This window comes from Macadamia integrifolia, chromosome 5 (assembly GCF_013358625.1).
Source record: "Macadamia integrifolia cultivar HAES 741 chromosome 5, SCU_Mint_v3, whole genome shotgun sequence".
Taxonomy (NCBI): domain Eukaryota; kingdom Viridiplantae; phylum Streptophyta; class Magnoliopsida; order Proteales; family Proteaceae; genus Macadamia; species Macadamia integrifolia.
Window position 1 is genome coordinate 30,618,974 of NC_056561.1, and position 11,763 is coordinate 30,630,736.

An 11,763-nucleotide genomic window follows, 5' to 3' on the forward strand; every position below is an offset into this window, starting at 1 on the left:
TTTGGTGTGGTGTGGTCATCCTAGATCCGAATCTTTATCTTAATGACTCTCGGAAACGGATATCTTGGCTCTTACATCAATGAAGAACATAGCGAAATGCAATACTTGGTGTGAATTAAAGAATCCCGTGAACCATCCAGTCTTTGAACGCAAGTTGCACCCTAGGCCATCAGGCTAAGGGCTCGCCTGCCTGGGCGTCACGCGTCTTGTTGCCCCACCTCCTTTTCCACTTATGGTGGTGGTGCAAAGCTAAGATTGGCCCCTCACGTCTCTGTTCGAGGTGCGGTCGGCCCTCAGTCAAGGGCCTTTTGTGTGGCAAGCGTCACGATGAGTGGTGGTTCAAGCCACTTTGCCATTGTTCGGACATCATGTGCGTGTTCTGCTCCCATTGGGCTCTGGTGACCCTGATTGCCATACGATGGCATTTCGACTATGAACCCAAGTCAGGAAGGGCTACCCGCCAAGTTTAAGCATATCAATAAGTGGAGGACAAGAAACTTACGAGGATTCCCTTAGTATTGGCAAGCAAACTGGGAAGAGCCCAGCTTGAGAATCGGGCAGCTTGCCGTTCAAATTGTAGTATGTAGAAGCATCCTCAGTGGTGGATTAGGCCCAAGTCCCCTGGAAGGGGGCGCTGGAGAGGGTGAGAGCCCCGTCGTGTCCAGACCCTATCGCACCACGAGGTGGGTTGTTTGGGAATGCAGCCCCAATTGGGTGGTAAATTCCGTCCAAGCCTAAATATGGGCGAGAGACCGATAGCGAACAAGTACCGCAAGGGAAAGATGAAAAGGACTTTGAAAAGAGAGTCAAAGAGTGCTTGAAATTGTTGGAGGGAAGTGGATGGGGGCCGACAATGCGTCTCGATCGGATGCAAAACTGTTAATAGTCGATCCGTCGCTCGACTCAGGGTAGGGACCGATGTGGATTGTGGTGGTGTCCCAAGCCCAAGTTGTCGTGTTATACCTGAGGAGATGTCGTCACCGCGATCATGGTAGGCAGCGTGCACCTCGATCGCGTTCCTATTGGCAACTGCATGCTTTGAGCATTGACGTGTTGGGCTCCCCATTCGACTCGTCTTGAAACACAGACCAAGGAGTCTGACATGTGTGCGAGTCAACGGGTGAGTAAAACTCGTAAGGCATTTGTAAGGAAGCTCACTGGTGGGATCCCCTTGTGGATTGCACCACCGACTGACCTTGATCTTCTATGAAGGGTTCAAGTGAGAGCGTACCTGTCGGGACCTGATAGATGGTGAACTATACCTGAGCGGGGCAAAGCAAGAGGAAACTCCGATGGGGGCCCGCAGCGATGCGAACGTGTAAATTGTTTATCTAACTTGGGAATAGGGGCGAAAGACTAATCGAACCATCTAGTAGTTGGTTCCCTCCGAAGTTTCCCTCAGGATAGCTAGAGCCCGCGGGTGAGTTCTATCGGGTAAAGCCAATGATTAGAGGCATCAGGGGTGCAACGTCCTTAACCTATTCTCAAACTTTAAATAGGCAGGACAGCATGACTACTTCGTTGAGCCACACCATGGAATCAAGAGCTTCAAGTGGGCCATTTTTGGTAAGCAGAATTGGTGATGCGGGATGAACCGAAAGTCAGGTTACGGTGTCGAATTGCACGCTAACCTAGAACCCACAAAGGGTGTTGGTCGATTAAGACAATAGGATGGTGGTCATGGAAGTCGAAATCCGCTAAGGAGTGTGTAACAACTCACCTACCGAATCAACTAGCCTCGAAAATGGATGGCGCTAAAGCGCGCAATCTATACCCGGCCATTAGGGCAATTGCCAGGCCCTGATGAGTAGGAGGCATGGTAGTCATCGTAAAACCTGGGGCATGAGCCCGGGCGGAGCAGTTGTCTGTGCAGATCTTGGTGGTAGTAGCAAATATTCAAATGAGAACTTTAAAGGCCGAAGAGGTGGAAGGTTCCATATGAACGGCACTTGCACATGGGTTAGTTGATCCAAAGGGACAGGGGAAGCCCGTCAGAGAGCGTGTATACACACATGCTCCGAAAGGGAATCGGGTTAAAATTCCTGAACCGGGACGTGGTGGTTGACGGCAATGTTAGGAAGTCCAGAGACGTCGGCGGGGGCCTCGGGAAGAGTTATCTTTTCTATTTAACAGTCTGCCCACCCTGGAAATGGCTCAGCTGGAGGTAGGGTCCAGCGGCTGGAAGAGCACCACACGTCTCGTGGTGTCTAGTGCACCCCCAGTGGCCCTGGAAAATCCAGAGGACCAAGTGCCGACCACGCCTGGTCGTACTCATTACCGATTCAGGTCTCCAAGTTGAATAGCTTCTGGTCGATGGAACAATGTAGGCAAGGGCAGTCGGCAAAATGGAACCACAACCTCGGGAAAAGGATTGGCTCTGAGGGTTGGGTATGGGAGTCCCAGTCTAGAACCCATCGATTGTCAGCGGACTGCTCAAGCTACTTTCGTGGAAAGAGCGGAACACCACGTGTCAATCAGGGGATGGACTGGGAACGACCCCCTTGGGGGCCTTCCCCGGGCGTCGAATAGTCGACTCAGAACTTATACGGACAAGGGGAATCCGACTATTTAATTAAAACAAAGCATTGCGGTTGTCACACCCCGTTCACATAGAACCGGGCTAGTGACCGGGTTAACACCGGTTAACCCAAACTTTCCAGGATCATCTGATACAGTATCCAACCACAGCATACACACAACTAAGAAAGTGTTCATCAGTTTAGCGGAAGACTTAATTTACCTGTAAATATTCCCATTATACTTGATACCCAAATTGTAATACATAGTTTAGTACATGTGGGCCCGCAGGCATGATATTTACACAAAAAGAATACAATTTACATATCAAGTACACAAAAGGGATCATCAAAAATCAAAGAGTACAGCCCAGCTCGGTATCAAAGGGATCATCAAAATCAAAGAGTACAACTCAGCTCGGTATCAAAGGGATCATCAAAATCAAAGAGTACAGCTCAACTCGGTATCAAAGAGATCATCAAAATCACAGAGTACAGCTCAGCTCGGTATCAAAGGGATCATCAAAATCAGAGTCAAGCTCAGCTCGGTATCAAAACTGCGATCCCACAGCACAGCCCTTGCACGGGCAATCTGTGTCATGCTTTAATTCCTCGGGGACCCACCAATCCTCTTCAAGGAATTCAACTGTGGGGCCTGACCCTTGCTCTTCAGGTTGATGACCTGCAAAATCCTCTAAAAGGGGTGTACATGTGGGATGAGCTCACTAGCTCAGTAAGTGAAAAGAAGGACCACACAGCGGTCCACACAAAAAAACACAACCATATGCACAATATGCTATGCAATTCATTTTTAATCACTTCCACTTAAACAACATTACTAAGTCTTTGGTTTAGTGCTACTACAACCACAGTGCGCGTATACCCCAGGTACGAGCCGCGAACTCCATCCCACGATATGCCCATAGGGCTGTCGAAGAAGGCCCACCGTGAGTACTCGGAAAAGTAAAACATGCCGACCACCAGCTCTCAACATAAAAGTAAATGACAGAAAATAAAGGTGCTGACTACAGCAATTTAAAAGCAGTACGATTCGCCTTCTTGAATATACCACCGGGGTTGCCGACTGTCCTAATGACCAGCCAGGGATATGTCTAACCGCCACAGTGACCCCACAACCGCGACCACTGCTTCCCCCCAAATGGTAACCCAACACCTCAACCCCTGTTGGGAAGGGTCGTAGCACGGGAAGATGATAATCCTACACCGCATGCTCCTATATGACATAGTACGATTGCATAGTACCTCCGCGTCCCATTCCACGAGCCACCAATGCACTCGTTTCTAAGCCAACTACGGTATCTAGTCTATTAATGCATTATGCACAATGATGTCAACATTCATCACATAAGCACATCACCATTTGACATTGAGAAAATAAACACAACACGCATGGCATAAAAATATGAGGATGACTAAGCTACATAGCATTTGTATGATGACATGGCTAGTCTAGATACAATTAAATGAATGCCAAACAAGCCTTGAAACAAGGTCAAACATCCTCTCCCCACTTACCTGTAGTGTACAAAGATTCACGTTTGGTACTGGTGAGATCCGGTGCGAGAAGCGTAAGTTTTGGTCAACCTATCATAAGTGACTGGGGTTAGTATTTCACCACTTTGGGGTCAAAACTAACAAGATTTGATGACAAAATCATGTTTAGAATCCTAAAAGAAGGTCGTACGTCCGTTTTGGGTCCATTCGGACGTAAAAATCACGTTGGGAGCCTCTCGGGTGGGTCGGACAGCCCACCTGTCATGACCCACTAATCATGACCGGCAGGTAGGTCAACCCATCGGTCCTGACCCACCGGTCATGACCGACGGCAAACCTGCCCATCGGTCAGCCCACCGGTAGGGCCCATCGACGGGCAGGTTGGCCCATCAATCGGCCCACCGGTTGGGCCCTCCGGTTGGCCCCGAGGGCCTGCCCTCTCAAGCGGGTGCCCTCAGGTGGGCCATTTGGCCCATCGGTCTTGGCCCACCAGTCCTCGCAGAAAAACACCATTTTTCCCTAAAACCTTCCCCAACCTTTGGGGAATCAAATGGGGCTTTTCCAAACCCATTCTCCACATATTCAAAGTCTCATAAAATGGTCCTAACCTAGATCTAGGTTAGATTTAAGGACTGGAATCCATCTTACCTTCTCTGCTCAAGAACTCGTTCAAAAACCCCAAAATCACTTCAAATCACCAATGCTCATATCCTTCAAACTCAATACATAAACCATCTATTAAACCTTAGATTCATCATCTCAAGGAGGATTTACAAAACCTCAAGAAACACTACCCAAATCAAGGGTTTTACTTGGGTATGGTGAAAGTTTAAGGAACCTAGCCTTTGCTCACCTCTAAATGTAGATCTCGTGTTGGAGATCACTCTTCCGACGTCGGAATGGGAAGATCAAACCTTGGCACCGCTGAAAACCATTTCTTCTTCCTCTTCCTTCCCCTTTCTTCTTCGTTCTCTTTTCTCTCTTCGTTTCTCACTCCTCTTAAATCTTCCCACCAACCATTCAGTGTAATAAATGAGATATTGAAAAAAACACAAATCCTGCTATTTATACTTTCTTAAAATCATTAGTGACACATGGGTGGGTCACTCAGGTGGGCGGATGCGCCCACCTGTGACCGCTCACCTAAGGGCTGAAAATTGGCCACCAAGTGGGATTTTGATGGAATTTGACTCTCGGTACGAATCTCGCTCTCGGCATAAGATATAATATACGTATGTGCTTTAAGATACGGCTACATACCTGCTTTATCCATACATGGCCTTATGATATGTGAATGTACACGGCTTGGGTACACCCATCTCCTCTGGCACTGACTAGGACTTGTCTGGCCAGCCGGTGTTCAAAGTCACCCTTGCCATCATAGTCCATAAGGAACCCGCCTTAACCCTCTCCGGTTCGGGTCCTGTATGGTTAAACCGGGTCAACCGTGTAATCAGACCGGGTTTAAGAAGTAGGGTATTACATTTACCCCCCCCCCCTTTCTGAAAATTTCGTCCTCAAAATTGGCATACCTGGTTGTTCAAAAAGATGAGGGTACTTGGCTTGGATTTCATCCTCTTTCTCCCAAGATGCTTCTTCAAGTGAATGATTTGCCCATCGCACCTTTACGTAGGAAATGGAGCGGTTGCGAAGGGTTTTCACCTTTCGGTCCAAAATTTCAGCTGGCTGCTCTGTATAGGTCATATCAGCTTCTAGATATTCTGGTTCCACGGGTAATACATGAGATGGATCATGAACGTATCGCTTCAGCATGGATACATGAAATACGTTATGAACATCCCCGAGTGAAGATGGCAGAGCAAGCATGTAGGCTACTGAGCCAACCCAGGCTAATATCTCAAATGGGCCAATGTATCTTGGGCTCAACTTCCCCCTTCTGTGAAATCTTTGCAACCCCTTAGTAGGAGAGATCTTGAGAAACACCTTTTCTCCTGGATGAAATTCAATGTCTTTTCTGCGGTTGTCTGCATAGCTCTTTTGATAAGACTGAGCTGCTTTAATCCGTTCTTGAATAACATTGACCTTGTCACAAGTCATCTGTATCATTTCAGGTCCTAACATTCGGCGTTCGCCTACCTCATCCCAATACAAAGGAGTTATACACCTCCTACCATATAATGTCTCATACGGAACCATCCCAATTGTAGCTTGGTAACTGTTGTTATAGGCAAACTCCATAAGGGGTATATATTCTTCCCAACTACCACACATTTCCATTGCACATGCCTTGAGCTCTAATATTTGTATGGTTTGCTCCGACTGACCATCAGTCTGTGGGTGAAAAGCAGTACTCAAATTCAATTATGATCCTAAGGCATGCTGGAAGCTTTTCCAAAATCTGGAAGTGAATCTTGGGTCTCTGTCTGATATAATGCTCACTAGCACTCCATGCAAGTGCACTATGTTATCCATATAAAGTTGTGCTAATTTGGCCATAGAGAACTTGGTCTTGATGGGAATGAAATGAGTAGTCTTAGTAAGCCGATCAACGATCACCCATATCGCATCCATCCCCTTAGGTGTACATAGTAGTCCAGTGACGAAGTCCATTGTAATCCTATCCCACTTCCAGTCTGGTACTGGGAGTGGCTGAAGAGTACCATAAGGTCGATGCCTCTTAGCTTTTACTTTCTGGCATGTAAGACAAGTTGCTACATATAGAGCTATTGTGACTTTCATGCTTGGCCACCAGTAATTTTGTTTGAGGTCTTTATATATCTTTGTACTTCCTGGGTGGAGTGAGTACTCGGAGCTATGTGCTTCTCGCACTATCTTGTCTTGTATATCCAAATCATCGGGTACACACAATCTGCCTCGAAACATCAATGCCCCATCACTGGCTAAAACAAAATCTGGGTCGTTCATTGTTTGATCTTGAACGATAACTTTGATCCGCTGTAATTCAGGATCCAAAGGTTGTTTCATTATTACCTCTTTCCTAATAGTCGGATGCACCTGTAGAGCCACCATGGATACAGTCAACCATTTAAGGTTTTCTGGTTGACGTTCAAACTCTAAGGTTGCTCCTTCATATAAGAGAGCTTCATCCATTAGCGTCGCCTCTTATACAAGTGGTGGGCTGACTGCTAAGTATGAGAGTGACACAGTCTGTGCCTTCCGACTCAACGCATCTGCCACTACATTAGCCCTGCCAGGATGATATTGAATGTCACAGTCATAATCCTTCATGAGCTCAAGCCATCTCCTCTGCCTCATGTTCAAATCCTTCTGGGTGAAAAAGTACTTAAGGCTTTTGTGATCACTGTATATCTCGCACTTCTCCCCATACAAGCAATGTCGCCAAATCTTAAGGGCAAAAATGACTGCGGCTAGTTCCAAGTCATGAGTGGGGTAGTTCTTCTCATACTCCTTTAGTTGTCGGGAAGCATATGCTATCAGCTTTCCGAGTTGCATAAGAACACAACCCAACCCAACTTTGGAAGCATCAGTGTAGACTGTCATTCCACCTGTGCCTTCAGGGATGGTCAACACAGGGGCCGACACCAACCTCTTTTCAACTCCTGAAAACTCGTCTTGCATTCCTCTACCCAGTCAGACTTCATACCCTTTTTTTTCAACTTAGTCATTGGTGCTGAGATCCGAGCAAAAATCTCAATGAAGCGCCGATAATATCTAGCCAAACCCAAGAAGCTTCTAATTTCAGTGACATTTTTAGGGCTTTCCGACTCTACTACTGCTTTCACCTTATCAGGATCCACCTCGACTCCGGCCTTAGACACTACGTGCCCAGGAATCCAACTTGCTTAAGCCAAAATTTACATTTTCTGTATTTGGCAAACAATTGTTGTTCTCTCAACCTTTGTAACACCATTCTCAAATGTTGAGTCTGCTCCTCTTCTGTCTTGGAGTAGATCAAGATGTCATCAATAAAAATAATTACCCATTTATCGAGGACATCGTGAAATACTCGATTTATTAAATCCATGAATGCTGCCGGTGCATTGGTTAACCCAAAAGATAACACTAGGAACTCATAGTGACCATACCGAGTCCTGAATGTTGTCTTAGGTATGTCGCCGCTCTTTATCTTGAGATGATAATAGCCTGATCGAAGGTCTATCTTTGAAAATACCTTGGCACCCTGCAGTTGGTCAAATAAATCATCAATGTGTGGCAATGGGTACCGGTTCTTAATGGTTAGCTTATTCAATTCCCGGTAATCAATGCACATACGCAAGCTGCCATCCTTCTTCTTGACAAACAATACTGGGGCACCCCAAGGTAAAACACTTGGGTGAATAAAACCCTTCTCCAACAATTCTTGCAACTGCATCTGCAACTCCTTCAGTTCGGCTGGTGCCATCCGGTATGGGGCTTTAGACACTGGAGCTGCTCCAGGAACCAAGTCTATGGCAAACTCCAACTCTCTATCAGGCAGTAAATGCATCAAATCATCTGGAAATATGTCAAGAAACTCTTTAACCACCTTTACCTCTTCTAGAGGTGTAATCCTTGCATCAACATCAAGTACCGATGCTAAGTAGCCTTGACATCCACTCTCCAACAACTTTACCGCTTGAAGGGCGGAGACGAGGACCTTTCTAGCCCGTTTCACTTTATCTGCTCGGTATACCCATTCTTTTCCTTCATCATCTATCACCCTAATTAATTTTTCAGCACACATCACAATCGCTCGATGGGCCGAAAACCAATCCATGCCTAGTATAACATCAAAATTTTGTATATTGAACTTAATGAGTTGTGCATCCAATTTCTTCCCACTAATTTCCACTGGGCACGGCCCATACACCTCCTTCAATTGTGTAACTTTACCAGTACGCATACTAACAATCATCCCATGATCTAGGGTCTTGGGTGGCATACCAAGTTTCTCAACAAATCTCTTAGATACGAATGAATGTGTAGCTCCTGAATCGAATAAAACATAGGCTGGTATGCTGGATATAGATAGGACACCTAGTATACCAATGCATATAATTTCAGCAGGTCATGAATATTTAACATAAGGAAATTCTTAAATTTAAAATGTACCTGCTACCACTTCTGTTCTGGCCTCAGCTTCCTCAACTGATAGGGCATACATCCTTCCCTGCGGTTGATTCCCCCGAGTTAAGGGAGGTCGGTACGCAGAGGGCTGACTGGAGGGCAAGGCTGGTCTGACCCGACAGTCTTTAGCATAGTGCCCATAGGAATGGCAGTTAAAGCAATGGATCTGAGATGCCAAAACTGGGGCGGGGCCCCTCTGCACTTGACCCGTTGAAGATGAAGGTCGGGGTGGCCTTGGAACTATAGGTACCGCACTAGTGTTTGGGCGGAAAGATGTAGAGCCTAAACCACTAGCTGGTCGAGGAGGGTAGCTAGATGGCCTATAGGGCTGCCTTTATGTAGGCCTAGAACTGTATGACCCACGGTATGCCTTGGAGGAGTTGCCCATATCCGGAAATGGATTTGTTCTCTTCCATAGTCCAGGTGTGAGGGATTGTTCTCTCTTCTGCTTATCTTCCATAGTCTTGGCCTTCTGCACAATCTGGCCATAGTCTGTCAAGTCTAAGACCTCAAGTACAGACCCAATGGATGCCTTTAGGCCCTTCAGAAATCTTATAGTCTTTTCTTCAACTGTCCGCATATGCCTAGGGGAAAAATGGAACAAGCTCTCAAACTGCTACTGATACTCAAGGATAGTCTTACTTCCTTGAGTTAAGGCCATAAATTCCATCTCCTTACGGCCCCTGAAGCTACGTGGGTAATGATTGTCCAAGAACAACTCCTTTAACTGCTCCCAAGTGGGTTCCGGATGTGCGGCCAACAAAATGGGCTTGGAGGCTTGCCACCAAGAGTTGGCCTCCTTCTTGAATTGCAACCCCGCACAAATAAGTTTCTGTGCTTCAGTGCACTCAATCACCTCAAATATTTTCTCTAGCTCTTGGATCCATTGGTTCGGCTCCAAAGGATCACTCCCCACCTTAGAGAATACAGGTGGCAAGTTCCTCTTGAACGACTCCACTACCCTCGACGTATTATTCGCTGGCGGGTAATTGGGAGCATAAGCTAGATAGTAAGGGTATGGAGGGGGCACCACATGCGGAGGAACACTGAATGGCGGAATTGGAGGTGTACCTCCCACTTGTGGCCCCGTACCAGACCCTACAGGAGGGTCCTGTGGAGTAAGTATCCGGGGAGGCTGACCTGTTTGAGAAAGGTCCAATTGTTGATGTATAGCAGCCATAAATGCTTGCTATTGCCGAAGCATTTGTTGGTGGAAAGCCTGTTGTGACTGCTGGATTATGGTAGCAACATCCCCCGGAGTAATAACCGGTGGAGGGTCCGGAAGTGCAGTCATAGGTGGGTCCCCTTGTGCCCCACCCTGACCAAAGGTCTCTGGAGGTTGTGGAAGTGAGGTTTGCCCCACAGAGCGGGACCTTCTGGGATTCGGTGGTCGACCGACCGGACGAGGACCACGTGAGGTACCTCGTGCATTGCTACCGGATCTAGTACATACCATCGTATCCCTGTACCTGAAACATATCATACACCACATTGGTTAAACACCTTAGAATTGACATCAGCACATAATTATATGCCAACACACAGGGTATTATAGTGTGTGACCGCTTGCAACTAGCCATAACTTAATCCCGAAAATACAGGGCTAGTGCTTCAAGAAATGGACAATGGTCCCACTCGACCATATGGTGCTATCCACACACCCTTTTTTTTCAGGTATGTTATTATAAGAATATTAATAATTATTATTATTATAATAATACCCCCATTTTTTTTCAAGTATTCTCTCAACCGACGGGCTGCCACCGGCGGGCAGGTTGGGCCGTCAGTCCGCCCACCGGTCCAAATCTGTAATCGACGAGCTGACATTGTTGGGCAGGTTGGGCCGTCGGTGGGCCCGCCGGTCTACCCAAGTGAAAATTAAGAATTGGGCTTTTAAGCCCTTGTTCCTCATTTGTTCTCCCATTTCTTCCTCACTCTCTCTCTCTCTCTCAGGAAATTTTTGAGAGCTCCTTGACGCTTCCACTCGCGATCTCACTCAACGATCCGACGGTTTTGGGAAGATTCAACTCCTCTACCTACAAGTAAGTTTCTTCCTCATTTTCTTCTCAGAACGTGTACTTTGGGGGTAGAACTCATGTGTAGTCTTCAATCTCGATTCTTTTCCGTGTTTCTTTCCATAGAACAGTGATTTCATGTAAATGTGATGTTTTCTTCATGATTTATTTCTAGTTTTAGGATTTACTTCTCAAAACTTTTTTTTTTTTTAGAGAAACCCCAATCGTGCCCTAGTTTTCTCAAATTTGGGGATTTCTGCAATCTCTGCTCTTTTCTTCCCAACTAACAACTCAAATGCAATGCCTTATGTTTGATTTGTACTTGACATGTTGTAGAGATCATGGAAGGTCAGGTAGGCTTGAAATCCCTTCCCTTCCCATGAAAATCCATCCCTTTGTGTTGGGTTTCTTTGATTCTCTTTCACCTCAATATCATAATAGTAGATGTTTTTGCATATTCTAAATTGTAGAATGATGGCATTTCATCCATGAACATGTAAGCTTCATGCTTCACTCTATTGTGAGTCTTTTCATTTTTTCCTTAGATTGAACTTGCACAATGAGAATTGGGATTTTTCTATCATTCTTTACTTGCCATGCTATATATTCCCTTTCTGTCACATTGCTATTTTGCCATAATCTCTGTCTTGTCACTGGCCAGGCATTTC

The 11,763-nt window shown here is 46.2% G+C and overlaps 1 non-coding gene across 1 annotated transcript; it reads left to right on the plus strand.

The window, feature by feature from the left end:
• The first annotated feature begins 44 nt into the window (after positions 1-44).
• LOC122080546 lies at positions 45-200 on the plus strand. The gene has a single exon (XR_006140824.1). It is a non-coding gene; the product is annotated as a 5.8S ribosomal RNA (ribosomal RNA).
• Positions 201-11,763: the final 11,563 nt, after the last annotated feature.